Source organism: Tachyglossus aculeatus, chromosome 25 (genome assembly GCF_015852505.1).
Source record: "Tachyglossus aculeatus isolate mTacAcu1 chromosome 25, mTacAcu1.pri, whole genome shotgun sequence".
Classification (NCBI taxonomy): Eukaryota; Metazoa; Chordata; class Mammalia; order Monotremata; family Tachyglossidae; genus Tachyglossus; species Tachyglossus aculeatus.
The window spans coordinates 18673726-18686685 of record NC_052090.1 but is presented as its reverse complement, the minus strand read 5'-3'; the positions used below and the strand labels follow the sequence as shown (position 1 = coordinate 18686685).

Genomic DNA, 12960 nt, shown 5'->3' with positions numbered 1-12960 from the left:
TGGGATCACCCCAGTGGGAAGTCTGGAATTTAGAGGTCCACCTCTGTCACTTGCCTGCTGAGGGACCCTGGGCAAGTCGCTTCATTTCTCTGCGCCTCCATTTCCTCAGCAATAAAATGGGGATTCAATACCAGTTCTCCCTCCTACTAAGGCTGTGGGTCCCATGTGGGACAGTGACGATATGACATAACTTGTAATACCTCAGTGCTTACTACAGTTTGGCATTTAAAAAATACCAGTTATTACAGTACAATAATACAGTTTTATTATTACAACACGGTAAGTAGGCCTGTTCCCTGCCATCAATAAGCTTGCAATTTAGTAGGGGAGACAGGCATTAAAATAAATTGCAGTTTGGAAAACAACCCAGAATAAGTATATATGTACAAAATAATAATAATAATGGCATTTATTAAGCACTTACTATGTGCAAAGCACTGTTCTAAGCTCTGGGCTGTGAAGCTATGACTGGTTGAGTACTTAAGTACCTTATTATGGGAGCTGTTGGGAGGAAATATTCCCCCAGGGTTGGTGGCCTATAGGGCTCAAAAGAAAGCTCACCTCCCTGAAGAACCCCACAATTGCTATGTTACTGAGGCATTTATTAGTTTAGTAGATTGTAAACTCCTTGTGGTCAGGAGATCACTTGTCTCTCCCAAGCCCTTACTTCAGTGCTCTCCACACAGTAGGTGCTTATTAAGTGTTATCGATTGAAGGATTTTTGAGCCAGGCCACTGACCACAAGGGTTGCTTCGTTTTAAAAAATGAAAATATTCCAAGTCTGACGACCCCTGCCTGTAGGGAATTTGGAAAGCTTTATCTAAAACTTTTGCTTTCTAGAAAAGCCAAGTTTTGTAACTGAAGTGCTGACCCAAAATGAATATATCCTCAGCATGCCAAGCGTGGAAGGACTCCTTTAGAGGCAATGATTTCCTCAGACTTTGTTTCTGCCCAAGAGCAATATGCCAGGCACTGCCAACAACAGCCTTTTAAATTAAGTCGGTCAATTCCAAAGGGCCCTTGTAATACTCCATGTGCTGATATAACACCTTCCACTCAAAGTGCTTTATAAGCGTTTGTTAACTCGCTGCTGGGAGGAGGGCTTTGTAATTCAGGTAAATCGTGGCTTAGTGGAATGAGCATGAGCTTGGGAGCCAGAGGTTGTGGGTTCAAATCCCGGCACTGCCACTTATCAGTCGTGTGATTTTGGGCAAGTCACTTAACTTCTCTGTGCCTCAGTTGCCTCATCTGGAAAATGAGGATGAAGACTGTGAGCCCCACGTGAGACAACTTGATTACCTTGTATCTACCCCAGTGCTTAGAACAGTGCTTGGCACATAGTAAACACTTAATAAATATTATTATTATTATTATTATTATTATTATTGTTGCAAATGCCTGGTTCCAGGGGTAATGGTTGTGGTAAGAGCAAGATCTGGTTGGGGAGTCAGGGGTCCTGGGTTCTAATTCCAGCTCTGCTACTTGTCAGCTGGGTGACCTTGGGCATTTATTTCATTCATTTAATCATGTTTATTGAGCGCTATGTGCAAAGCACTGTACTAAGCACTTGGGAGAGTATAACAGACATATTTCTGCACACAATGAGCTCACAGTCTAGAAGGGGGCATAGAAGAGAATGGAAGAAGAGGAGAGGAGGGCTTAGTTAGGGAAGGCTTCATGGAGCTGGGCCTTCAATAGGGTTTTGAAGTGGGGGAGAGCAATTATCTTTCTGATAGGAGGGGAGGGCATTCCAGGCCAGAGGTAGGATGTGGGCGAGAGGTCTGCGGTGAGATAGATGGGATCGAGGCACACTGAGAAGAGTAGCATTAGATGAATGAAGTGTGCCAGCTGGGTTGTAATAGGAAAGTAGCGAGGTGAGGTACGAGGGGGCAGTTACTCCTCAGTGCCTGTTTCCTTATAAAATGGAGCTAAACACCTGTTTTCCCTTCCCCTTAGGCTGTGAGTCCCCGTAAAACAGGGACTTCTATCTGCGCTATCTCAGTAGGACTTCTGTCCTAACAACAAAAAAAAAATCTCCACAACATTGGCTTTAAAACACTCAATCACCTTGCCTCATCCCACCTCACCCTGATACACTCCTACTGCAACTCAGCCCACACATTTTACTCCTCCAATGCTAACCTTCTCACTGAGCCTCAATCTCACCTATCTTGCCACTGACCCCTGGCCCACGTCCAGCCTCTGGCCTGAAATACCCTCTCTCCTGAAATCCGACAATTACTCTTCCCCCACTACAAAGACTTATTGAAGGCACATCTCCAAGAGGCCTTGTAAGCTCGTTGTGGGCAGGGAATGTGTCTGTTTATTGTTGTACTGTACTCTCCCAAGCACTTAGTACAGTATTCTGCACACAGTAAGCACTCAATATATACAATTGAATGAATGAATACAGGGTCGAAGGTCGCTGAGAGGTAGGGGAGGATTAGGATTGAACAGAGACTATTGGATTTAGCAAGAAGATGAGAGCATTTGAGAGGGCACTTTCTCTGGAGTGAAGGAACCAGAAGCCAGATTGGAGAGAATTGGAGGAGGGGATGAGGAGACCACAAGTGTAGACAACTCAAGCACCGAGTTTGGAGAGGAATCGAAGGCAGGAGAGGGGGCAATAATGGAGGGAGTCACAGGGTCAAGGGATGGTTTTTTAGGCTAGGGAAGTCATAAGCGTGTTTGAAAGCAGTGGGGAAAGAAACACTGGAGAGTGAACAGCAGTGTGGTTCATGCACAGGAGTAAAGGAAGTGGACTGTGGAGGTGATCCAGGCCTGTGAGTTAGTGGTATGAGATCAACAAAAGGACAGGGGAGTGAGTGAATGGGTTATGTTCAGTACAGGGTGGTGTTGAGAGTGTCAGTTTGGTCATTTAGGGAAGGTAGCCTGGGAATGGAGACTAAATGGGATATGATGAGTTGAGAAAATTGTATGCGGCAAAAAAATCACGGTCCTCTGTGGGGGAATGGGACTGATCAGTGGGGAAAGCATGTGTGGGAGAGAAGACAGATGAGCTTGTGGTGAGAGGGATTTCAGAGTTGGTGAGGGTAGAGATTGTGCAGTGACTAGAGATGATGAGATTATATATGTGTCCAATGGGAGAGGTTGGGTGGAGCAGGAGGACAATGGAGTTACATAATGGTAGAAAGCGGACAATGGAAGCATCTCCAGGAAGATCCACGTAGATATTGAGGTCTCCAAGAATCCAAAATTAAATCAATCAATGTTATTTTTGAATGCTGGACTAAACTCTTGAGAGAGTACATAAAGTAGGCACAGTTCCCTCCACTAAGGAAGTTACAATGTCAGGATACAGACATTAAAATAAATTACAGGGAGGGGAAGCAACCAAATATAGGAATATTTATATAAGTGCTTGTGTGTGGGGGAAGCAGGTGAGTACCTAAGTGCTGAAGGAGTAAGGCTCAAGTGCATAGGTGGTGCAGTAGGAGAGGAAAATTGGCTTACGGAGATGAGAGATTAGGCAGAGAAGGCTTCCTGGAGGAGGCGTGACTTTAGTAGGGCTTTGAAGATGGGAGCGTGATATTCTGCTAAATATGAAGGGGGAGATACTCCAGGCAGGAGGGAGGGTGTGTGTGAAGGGTTAGTGGTGAGAGAGAAGAGACTGAGGCACCAAGAGGTTGGTGTAGAGGAGTGAAATGTGTGGGCTGGATTGTAGTGTGGCAAACTGATTGAGTTCCTTAATGTTGATGATGAAGATTTAATCATCATCATCCCTGATGGGCAGGTTGTGCATTGCACTCTCCCAAGCCCTTAGTACAGTGCTCTGCTTACCATAAATGCTCAGTAAATACCATTGATTGAGGAGTTTCTCCCTTTCAGGCAGTTTGGCTAGGGACATCCTTCCAATCTTAAAAGACCTTAGTCATAGCAAAGCAAGGTGACAAAATCAGATACTGAAGTTTGGGATGGAGTAACACTTCTTTCCACAAATAACATCCAACTCTAATATGTTTCCTTGTAGGCACCCAGGAAATACTTGCTTTACTTCATTGCTTAAAAGCAGGAAAATCTTCCTACTGGCTCATCATCAAGGTAAGCCATTTTCTTACACCTTGATAATCTTTGGAGGCATTTGTTTATTGAAAACTGTTTCATGGTGAGTCTCCAGTGTCAAATTAAGTCTGTAGTGATTCAACTGACATATATTGATGAAATGGGTACTATGGAAGGAGAAAATGAGTCAGCTGAGTATTTACATTGCATAGGCCGGGATTCAACTGCTAAAAACAGAGTCATGAAATCACCAAAGAAATAACATGTGATTTGCCTTGTTCAAGGGGAGATGGTTTATTTAGCCTGTTGTTTGTTCTGGACATGGACAGCACAATAAAGTGCAGTCTTGGTGTGTGCACAGTCCACATTGGATTTAGCGCCTCATACCTATAGGTGAATTTCACCATCAGTGCTGTCTTTGAGTGTGAAGGAAATGGGTGTATATATACGCATGCAATAACCTAGGCAAACTGTAAAGGAAGATCAGAATCTGTTCCTTCGAAGACTGTAACATTCCAACCCTAACAAGAAGGATTGGTAACTGGTGGTTTTTGTCAAGATTTGAATCTTGTTCACCTTGAAGTTGTTAGACTGGGCTCAAGGAGACAAGATAGCAGGCTTCTAGTAGTGTTTCTTTGGGCTGGACTTCTGACTGGTTTAGGGACTATGCACAAATGGCAGACCTTGCTCACATGTATAGTGGGAGAAAAGGGAAATAGGGTTCACATCATCTGATAATGTCAGGCTTGAATGGATTAAAGAAAACTACCTCTGTGCCAGATGACTTTCTTGTGAAACCACAGCCAAGGCAATAGGTTTGAAGAAGCAGAATGGCCTAGTGGGTAGACCACAGGCCTAGGATTCAGAAGGATCTGGGTTCTAATCCCAGTCCCACCACTTGTCTGCAGTCTGACCTTGGGCAAGTCACTCAACTTCTGTGCCTCAGTTTCCTCATCTGTAAATTGGGAACTAAGAATCTGAGCCTCATGTGGGACATGGACTGTGTCCGACCTGACTGACTTGTATCTATCCCTGTGCTTAGTACAATGCCTGGCACATAGCAAGTGCTTAACAAATACCATTTTAAAAAAAATCAGTGGGGTAAAAAAGACCCTGTTGAGGGTTGAAGACTGTGTTCCGGTTTATTGTGCCAGGAATAGTATGCCAGATGAACAATTTAACTGGGCTAATCTAACCTGTAAAGTCGGTGTCCTGAGGCAAACGCAAGAGGGAACGTTACCTCCTTGGGATTAGAGTTCATTTAGTCCTGCTCTCGTGACCTCTAACCTCTCATCAATTTCTCAGTCTCCTCTCTGGATCCTGATGCCATCTAGGTGAACAGTTTGGTTCATGGGGACTGGGTGAGGCCAACCCTCTTTCTCTGTGTAATAGGTTGGTGTAGTGATGTCAGGATTTCTGAGGTAGGCGAGGTAGGCCCTACAATTCTCCACAGTCCATGAATCTGCAGGGCACATCCCATATAAGTGAAATAGCTAAGTATGTGCCTTGCATGGGGAGTACTGCAGTTTAAATAATAATAATTATAATAACAATGGTATTTGTGAAGCACTTACAATGTGACAAGCACCGTTCTAAGCCCTTGTGGGGGGGATACAAGGTAATCAGCTTGTCCCAGGTGGAGCTCACAGTCTTAATCCCCATTATACAGATGAGGGAACTGAGGCTCAGAGAAGTTAAGTGACTTGCCCAAAGTCACACAGCTGACAAATGATGGAGCTGGGATTAAAACCCACCACGTCTGACTCCCAAGCCTGTGCTCTTTCTATTGAGCCTTGCTGCTTCTCTATGCAAAATATAATTTTGTATTGCAAAAGTTATTCAGGTGAATCAGTTGCCTGTTGTAGACACCATCTCACTTATTTTTCTACCACGCCTCACTAGTAACTTGTTGACTTGAGATTTTGTTGGTTTCAGTAGGAGGGGCAGGATGTTAAATTGGTGGGGCTGGTGACTATCCATCATATATGTTTATATTTTCTTTTAAGAAGGGAGGTCAAAAGCATTAAGACTGAGTGGGTTTGGGGGTGGGGGGAATCAAGGAAAAATGTGCTTTGACAAACTCTTCTATATAAATATATTAGTATTTGTAAAGCCAAACCTGGGGAAAAAAAGTTTCTGATAATGGTCTAAGACAGAGCTGTTCACGAACTCAAGGTACTAACTCAGATCAGTCCCTTCCTTTACAACTTTATGGCCTCAATCAACCAGTGGTATTTATTGAGGATATTGTCGGCAGAGTAGTGTATTGAGCACAAGAGAGAGTGTAATACAATAGAATAGGTAGACACCATGTCTACCCACAAGGAGCTTGCTGTCTAGACAATCTTCAAGTCCTTGTCACCCTCACATTAATGCACAGTGTCTCCTCCTCTATCTTTCCAGTGGCTCCCCTTTTCTTCACACATCAAGCAAAAATGCCTGACTGGCTTCCTATAATCTTTCTCTTACTTATCACCTCTCCCCTCCCACTATTTTTCAGTTCACATTCTTTCCTCCTCCTCCTCTTCCTATGCCAACCTTCCAGTCAAATCTCATTCAACCCATTCCCATCTCCATCCCATTGTTCATACCTTTCCTTCTGTCTAGAATACTCTTCCCACTCAAGTTCACTGAACTACAGCTAACCCCTCCTTCAATAAGTTCCCCAAAATGACACATTCTTTGATTAATTCCACCTCTACTACCATCTTTGCACCCGTGTTGATATATCTTCATTTGTTTTATGTTCCTGTCTCCTCTTTTTTTTTCCATTTCTTTTAATCACTTGTATTGCTGTTCCTCCTCATTCACTTATAATCTGTTTGGCTCTGCTTTCTTGCCCATCAGACTGTGAGGTCCTCAAGGGCAGAGACAGTGACTCTTATTGCAGTTTTATGTTTCCTAGTTGTTACTGGACTCTACAATCAGTAGGGTTCCAATAAATGCTATTTACAGTGATAATAACTGTAGCCCAATGTCTTAACAAGATATTTAGGTAAAACACCAATAACGTTTGTCAACGTAAACACTAAAAAATTAGGTCATCACTGATTGTGTGTGTGTACACTTGCAATGTGGGGTATACTTCAGCAATTAATCTTTTTTGGTTTTGTGGGCTGAGTTTCTTCTGCCTTCACCGTAGGACCATAAGAGAGTTTGTAATTCTTGGTTATACACTGAGAAGAATAGTCCAACAGATTTCACTTGGGATAGAACATTTCTTCTCAAAGAATTACTAAGCAACAGAGACTACACTGCAGCAAAGAGCAACATGTATAAGCAGAAGATTAGAGCTTGATAGAGGTTCACTTGTAAATGGTTAAATTATATAAATAAGTTATTTGCTTCATAAAACATGCAGAGCTTGGCTTCTCAGTGAAGGCCACAGCAGCGTTGTCGAACAGGCCCTGACTGTTGTTTCATTATGTCCTAAGGATTAATGAATCCCATTCTCCCAGCTGGATTCCAGAAAGCAGGCTGTCAGGAGGAATGCTACACAGTTGATGCAGGATGTCTCCTTTCCCTCTTCCTTCCCTCAAACGTGTGGCACAAGGATAGTGGAGGGGATGTGTGGGATTAAGTCAACTGCAATTTTTACCTCATGAATACTATCATGGTCTCTTGGCAGTTCTGTTGGAGTATGGGTCTGCTGCCTCACTTCTTCCCTTTCCTCAGCTTCTCTCCACCTGAATTACTGGAAAAGGGGAGGGATGCACTGTGGGTGGGACCATGGGTTTCTGGGCCACTTATGATTAGAAAATAAATACTTGGACAGGAAAGAGGGAGTAGCTTATTCTCCCCTCAGCACTTCCAAATGACACTCTAGCATTTCACACAGAAAATAGAAGTGAATTTGGAAGTCTGTAGAGGTCATGAAATACTTCAGATATAGGCTCTGTACAAATACAAATTATTCTTTCTCATTACATGAATAAACTAAGCTCATGTTGGGCAAAAGGATGTGAATTGAAGACTAAGTGTACAGTACATGATTCCACAAATTTGCCTTTAGGCTTTAGATATTGCTGTGCCTATATTATGAGTTTCAAGTAGAGGGATAAAATAAAATAATCCTGGAGCATGTATGCCCCAATAAGAAAGTTTATCAAAAATGTCACTCTGGAAAAGGTGCACTGGTTAAAAATTATAACTGGTTAATTTTTATATGCTATGAAGCATTATGAGAAGTTGACTGTAACACGTAGCTGGCCTAAAATGATCTGCTTAATAACCAAGGAGACTTGAATTTCTCATATTTTAAATCTTTGTAAGGGATGAAAAATTTACAGGAAAATTGTTTTGTAAATATCTCAGGGGTTTGATTAGAGAACTTTGAACACCTGTATTTAGACATTAAGCAGCAAGTGTTCTACTACCTTAATGAAATGCTGTCATTGCATAGTCTCTAATTTTATTAAGGTTATTCTGCTTAAAATGAATGTTGCAGCTACCAATAGGCCCAGATTCTTCCATTCTTTGTCATTACTTAAGGCAGGTATAAACCTGCTGAGGGAGAAACAAAACGGCTGGGATTGAACATTGAATTGCTCTGTTTAATCCTTCTTTGTCCTCCATCTCCGTTGCTTGTCTTTTCCCTCTTGCCCTCTCTCCTCACCATCAATCCCACCTGCTTAATGGTTGCCAGAGCCAGTTTAGCAGTGGGTGAAGCTGGGGGGCTCCATATTTAAGACCCCCAAATAGGTGCTATCTCTTCTAGGTTGTGTGGTTCTCCTGGGCCCTCATTATTTAGTGAAGATGGGTGTACAGAGACATGCAGACTCTTCCATGGAGATGTGGTTAGCCAGTGTATTTCCATGTCATCAGATACCATCCGTGACCTCTGTGTACCTTAGCTATACAGCTGTATGTTATTGTTTTTTTAGCTCATCCTCCATAATTACTCTTTGGCTACAGCTGGACCTATCTCCTCAAATCCCTTAGGATTCTGTTTCTATATTGAAACCCACTGTGCTTAGTACTATTTCACAGGCTTGAAAAAACTGGCCTAAAGGCACCCAATGGGCAGCAGTGGCTCCAACCGTTAATTTTGAGCTTGTTCTAGGCAAGGAACATGTCTATTAATTTTGTTGTATCGTACTTTCCGAAGTGCTTAGTATAGTGCTCCACACATAGTGCTCAGTAAATACCATTGATAGGGCAAGGTTTGGAGCATATCAGAGCTCTGGCCTATGATAAGCGGAAAGTGAAGTTGAAAATCCATGGACTGGAGCCAAAGAAATGATCACAGAGACTGTTCACTCACAGATTATTTCTTGGAGATGGGATGGATGATCCTTTAATTGTGCCCCATATTGCGCTGGAGCCTTTGCCCACACAATTCACTGTGGAGTATTCGAAAACAATCCTGGCTCACCAGAATTTTTTTCTGTAGAATAAGCCTCAGGAGTACCTTGTGGGCAAATAAGCATAGAACCGACCTTCTTGCAGTCACAGAACAGAGCTTCAGGGCAGTAATTCCAGTGAGTGTGTGTCATCACACTCTTGTGTGTTTGCTTCTAAATGGAATGGGCCAAATAACTAGAACTAGTGGTGCTGGTGAACTCCCTCTGAGGTTAGGTTGTATACTCAGACCTGGAAGAGTCGCTCTCTGGGAACTCAGGTGGCTGCTGTGAGCCCACTGTTGGGTAGGGACTCTCTATATGTTGCCAACTTGTACTTCCCAAGCGCTTAGTACAGTGATTTGCACACAGTAAGCACTCAATAAATACGATTGACTGATTGCTGTCAAAGTCGCTCATTACTGGCCACCCTTTTACCCACCTGAAAGTCACAGACATACTTTACATTACACGATGTCATCAGAGCAGGCACTGTGGCCTAATGCAAGGACGTGGGCCTTGGAGTTAGATGATTGGGTTCTAATCTCAGTTCTGTCAAAGTGCTTGCTGGGTGGCCTTGGGGAAGTGCCTCAGTTACCTCATCTGTAAAATGGGGATTAATTCCTCTTCCCCGCAATTTAGACTGTGCTTCAGGAACTGTGTCCAACCTGATAAACTTGACCTTTAGTAAGCATTTAACAAATATACCAAAAAAGAGACATTTGAAGATTCTTTGACACACTCCAGATTTAGTAGATTTCTTCACTCTGTAGGTTGACCCTAGCCCCTTACTCCAGAGCCATTGTGTCCCCCTTCTCAGTCCTTTAAACGCCGGGGCATTTCTGAGCTGTGGGACTTGGCAGAAAGAAGTTTGATGCTTAGAGACAATGGACTGAAAGCAACTCTACTACCTTATCAAAAATAATGACAGTGATATTTATGTTCTACTAGGTACCAAGCACTGGGTTATAGACAAGATAATCAGGTTGGACACTGCCCCTATCCCCATGGGACTCACAGTGTAAGTAGGAGAGAGGACGGGTATTAAATACCCATTTCACCATCAAGGAAACTGAGGGACAGAAATAGGTGATTTTTCCCAAGGTCACAAAGCAGGCAAATGGCAAAGTTGGAATTAGAACTCAGGTCCTCTGACTCATAGGTCTGTGCTCTTTCCAGTAGGTTATGCTGCTTACAGTACCAGACAAGGAACAGGCCACCTGAAAACTGGAGAAATGATCCTATCTCCCTCTCACCACCCCCATCCCCGACTCACCTTCCGCCCTCCACTGATATATGTGCCATACCAAATTTCTACCCCTGTCAGGAAGTTCTGGCAATGACAGGAAGAAACAATTCAGAGCTGTCAGGTCGGCTAGTGAGGTCATTTTACTAAAGTACATGCTGGTAGTACGGTGCTCTGCACACAGTATGTGCTCAATAAATACGATTGAATGAATGAATGGATGGTGACTTACTATTTCCAGTGTTTGGGGAGCAGTGTCCCTGTGCATGCTTCTGGAGGTACACTGTCACTCCATTTTCCCCCCCATTGTCACTGCAGATTGCAATTTCAATCTGTCAGGGCACTCTCCAAAAGGGCAGAGGACAATTGCATTCCTTCTGTGCCCATCACCTCCCAGTTCCCTAATGGTTGAGGTGGTGAGAACTGAGATAGGGCCATGGTTCCTCTTTCTTTCACTGGGTGCCATGTTGGATTTGTTTTTCCTCATCAATATCATAAAACCAGAGCTTGGGATTTGCTTGCTTGGGTCTTAATATGATCAGTGTGACAGGCATAATGTGTGTATTTGTGTAATCTGCTACAGCATAAGGTCCTTGGGGGCTGTGATCATATCTATTAACTCTATTGTACTCTCCTAGGCATTTAGTGTAGTGTTCTACACACAGTAGTTGCTCAATTAATGCTACTGGGAGATTCAGATCAATCCATGGATGATTAGTTCCAGCCAACAAATAAAAGCTCTATTGAAACAGAACATGAAAAACACATGCCTTCCAAGAGGCTTTCCCTGACTAACCTCTCATTTGCCGTCCCTCCTGCATCGCCTATACATCCCTTCCAAGAGGCTTTCCCTGACTAACCTCTCATTTTCCCTCCCTTCTGCATCGCCTATGTATTTGGGTCTGTACCCCTTAAGCACTTTGATAGCCACCCACTCCTTCAACAGCACTTAGGCATACTCTGCCATTTCTCCTATAATAATAATAATAATAATAATATTTATTAAGCACGTACTATGTGCCAAGCACTGTTCTGAGCACTGGGGTAGATACAGGGTAATCAGGTTGTTCCACAAAGGGCTCACACTTTTAATTCCCATTTTATAGATAAGGTAACAGGCACAGAGAAGTTGTGAGTTGCCCAAGGTCACACAGCAGACAAGTGGAGGAGCTGTGATTAGAACCCACATCCTCTGACTCCCAAGCCCGTGCTCTTTCCACTAAGCCATGCTGCTTCTGCAATTTATTTTAATTCATTCATTCATTCGTGTTTACTGAGCGCTTACTGTGAGCAGAGAACTGTACTAAGTGCTTGGGAAGTATAAGTTGGCAACATATAGAGACAGTACCTACCCAGCAGCGGGTAATGTCCTTCTCTCCCTCTAGACTGTAAAATCCTGAGGACAGGGATTGTCTACCAACTCTTTTTGTACTGTACTCTCCCAAGGCTCTCAGTTCAGTGCTCTCCACACAGTGAGTGCTCAATTAAGACCATTGATTAATACCACTTCATTCTAGGCCAAACATTTCACTTGCCTTCATCTAACTGCTTTTACCCTGATGAGATTTCAGAGGCTTCCACATAACACTGGGAGGAAGCATGCCTTCTGCATGCAAACTCTGACCAGTGTTCCTGAATTAAGGAGGGATGGACGTAGACCAATGAGAACTGCTGATAGATGAAAACTTGTCTGTTGTATGGTACAAGGTAACAACTTGGCCTATTTATGGCTCGCTTGAAACATTGCCTGTGGCTGTGTGAGATTAGGATATGTTTCACTGACAGTGGAAGAGGGCCTATATTCAACCTAATGTGAAAACGTGTTCCCTGGAGGAGTCACCGTTGTGTCCAGTTTTCATCAATGAACAAGCCGCTCGTTAGCTGTTTAAATGCTGAAATCATTCTCAACATAGTCTCCTAGCAAATAGGAACAGGCATCCCTGAACCAAAATGGTCCCAATTAATGTGCTGAAAACACTTTCTGCTGTGTAGCTGGGATCTGAATTAAACACTTATTATATACCAGATTGTAGGGAGAAACATGAACGTAACACTTCAGACCACTGGGTCTGTACTGTAACTGTACTGTCCCACACGGGGCTCTCAGTCTAGAGGGTAAGCAAAGACAGCAGAAACTGATTACTGCTACTACTGATTAAGCACACAACAGAAACAACAAACCAGGAGGACAATGTCAAGTCTCCCCCTTCTAGATTGTGAGCCCGCTGTTGGGTAGGAACCGTCTCTATATGTTGCCAACTTGTACTTCCCAAGTGCTTAGTACAGTGCTCTGCACACAGTAAGCGCTCAATAAATACGATTGAATGTGAAGACAAATTAAAGAATAAATGC

The 12960-nt window shown here is 43.2% G+C and overlaps 1 protein-coding gene across 1 annotated transcript in view; it reads left to right on the top strand.

Moving 5' to 3' along the window:
• Positions 1 to 4046: 4046 nt before the first annotated feature.
• The window catches only part of TOX (thymocyte selection associated high mobility group box), a 403502-nt gene continuing 394588 nt past the window's right edge, over positions 4047 to 12960 (top strand). Inside the window, exon 1 of the mRNA XM_038766697.1 lies at positions 4047 to 4062. The gene's annotated coding sequence lies outside the window, so the exon portion shown is untranslated. The remainder of the gene's footprint in view (positions 4063 to 12960) is intronic.